At 43.4% G+C, this 2,454-nt stretch overlaps 1 pseudogene; it reads left to right on the forward strand.

Moving 5' to 3' along the window:
- The first annotated feature begins 628 nt into the window (after window positions 1-628).
- On the forward strand, window positions 629-1,484 carry LOC101660697 (annotated as a pseudogene).
- The last annotated feature ends 970 nt before the right edge of the window (window positions 1,485-2,454 follow it).

Here is a 2,454-nt window from a genome sequence, read left to right on the forward strand (position 1 = left end):
CATCAGCACCATGGGTGGTTGATCATAGGCTACCTCCTGACATGGTGGAAGTTGACCAGTCCTTTTACGAACAGTGCTTCTGTGTATTCTTTCCATCTTCTCTCGATGCTTCCCGAGTCAGCCCATAGAGTCTTTTAAGATTGTAACTCAAGAATTAAACATTTTTCTAGAATTCTTTTAACTTAACATATGCTGAACATGTTCTACTCTTTTGTTTTTCTAATTCTAGGTCTTTACACATTTCATTATAATATTTGGCTTTGTCTTCTCCAGATGCCCTTTGAAATGTTCTATTCTGCTCATTGACTAAATAAATCACTTCCTAATTTGCTTAAGCTACTCTATGATTAAGAACATGTTTCAGAGTCTCCTGACATCCACTTTGGTCTTTTATTCCTTTCCTGTCTTTTTATTGATGGTTTGCTTTCTTCATGAATGATGATCTTCATATCCTCCCACATCTCATCAAGTCTTCAGTCATTAGTGTTCAGAGTCACATCTGTTCTTGAGATGTTCTCAAACTTCAGGTGGGATAGAATTAAGGTCATGTAGGCAGTCGATCACCGGAGGGCCCCAGCTATAAGAAGCATAAATGGGAACATCCATTAGTAGTGTAAGAACTTTCACAATGAAGTCTGAAGCCAAGGATGGAGAGGAGGAACGTCTACACACTGCCTTCCAGAAGTTACGAGTGGATGCATCAGGGGCCGTAGCAGCTCTGTCTGTAAGAGAAGGAACATCAGTCCGAACAACCTCCGAGGACACCAAAGTTAACACCACATGCACCGCTAAAGACAGTTGCCATGGCTCTACAAGGACGTCTTCGAAAGGAGCAGCAAGAACCCAGCGCCAGGCCAGTCTAAATCTCCCGTCCTTCATTCTCCCACGCTTACACATTGCAGCACATTAACTGCTTCTTCCAGCAGCCAGCTGAAGCACAAAAGCCAGACTGAGTCCCTCGATGGCAGCAGTGGACTGGGATTTCCAGTCCCCGAAGAGTCACTGCAGGGGAATGTGTGCCACCTCCTCCTGATGCTGCTCACATGGGGGCAGTCACCGAGCCTTTGCCAGCTGCTGTTCTGGGGCTCCAGTCAGAGAGTTGCGACAAAGGCTCTCTGATGTTACCCAAGGCTCCCAAGCAAGTCTCAAGGCCAACCATCTCTCTGACTTTGGGTCTGTTTCCAGGGCAAGCCATGTGCATATGTAGGCAAGGAGTGCCAGTCTAAGAGGTCGCATGACATGGAAGTGTTCTCCTTCTCCGGCCTGCAGAGTGTCCCACCCCTGGTCCCCGAGGGAAGGGCCCTGATTGAGGACTACTCCCAGTTGCTGCACACCAGGACTCTGTCTGGTCCCCTCGGTCCTGTTCTGAGCAAACTCGGGTCTACGTGGATGATGTGACCATTGAGGACCTGTCATGCTACATGGAATAGTACTTGTATATCCCCAAGAAAATGTCCCACATGGCTGAACTGATGTACACCTGATAGCAAGGAGCTCACTGCTCTTCTTCAAACCAATGAAAGGTTGTCAGGTTTAGTTAATGGCAGACCTTCCGGCCACTTTGTGTGAGAAGACATCTCCTTCTGCTCACTGTGCTTGCAATAAAAAACCTTTCTTGTCAAAAAAATAAATAAGATAAAGAACTAAAGTCATATTTTGGCTCTCAGACTTGTTTTACTTTTCTTCAGCTTTATCTTGAGCTTACATATGAGCAATTGATGGTCTGGTTCACAGTCAGCCCCCGGCCTGGTTTTAGCTGCTGGTATTGAGCATCTCCAGCATCCCTTCCCACCGATGTAGTCCATTTGATTTCTGTGTATTATATCTAGAGAAGTTCCATGTGTGTAGTTCCATGTTGTATTGTTGGAAAAAAAAAAGCATTTGCTATGAACAAGTGGTTGGTGTTGCACAATTCTATCATGCGATCTCCTGCTTCATTTCTATCACCAAGTCCATACTTTCCAATGTTTGTGCTTTCCTCCTTGTTGCCAACGTTTGCATTCCAGTCAACAATGATTATCAATGCATCCTGATTGCGTGTGTACATGATACACAATAATGCAATGAATTCCACAATATTAACTTCCCACTGAAGCCATTGGTAGGATTTTCCAGTATCTTCATCACTAGCTTTTGAGGGTGTTGCATAAATTTGAATGTAGTTGTCTTGATTGGATTTCCTTGAAGCCAGATAGGTATGCTATTGCAGACAACATTGTACTTGATCACTGATTTTGCAATGTCTTTTTTGACAATGCATTCCAAGCCATTTCTCTTGATTGTGTTATTCTCAGTATAGTAAATCATATGATATTTTCATTCCAAATGGCCCATATCAGACCATTTCAGCTCTAATGCCTCCAATATCAATGTTTATGCATACCACTTCATTTTTGATGACATAATTTTCCCAGATTTGTATTTTGCACATTCCATATTCTAATCATTCACTGA

This window comes from Echinops telfairi, unplaced genomic scaffold (genome assembly GCF_000313985.2).
Source record: "Echinops telfairi isolate 266 unplaced genomic scaffold, ASM31398v2 ScPeMD7_11;HRSCAF=52, whole genome shotgun sequence".
In the NCBI taxonomy this organism is placed as follows: Eukaryota; Metazoa; Chordata; class Mammalia; order Afrosoricida; family Tenrecidae; genus Echinops; species Echinops telfairi.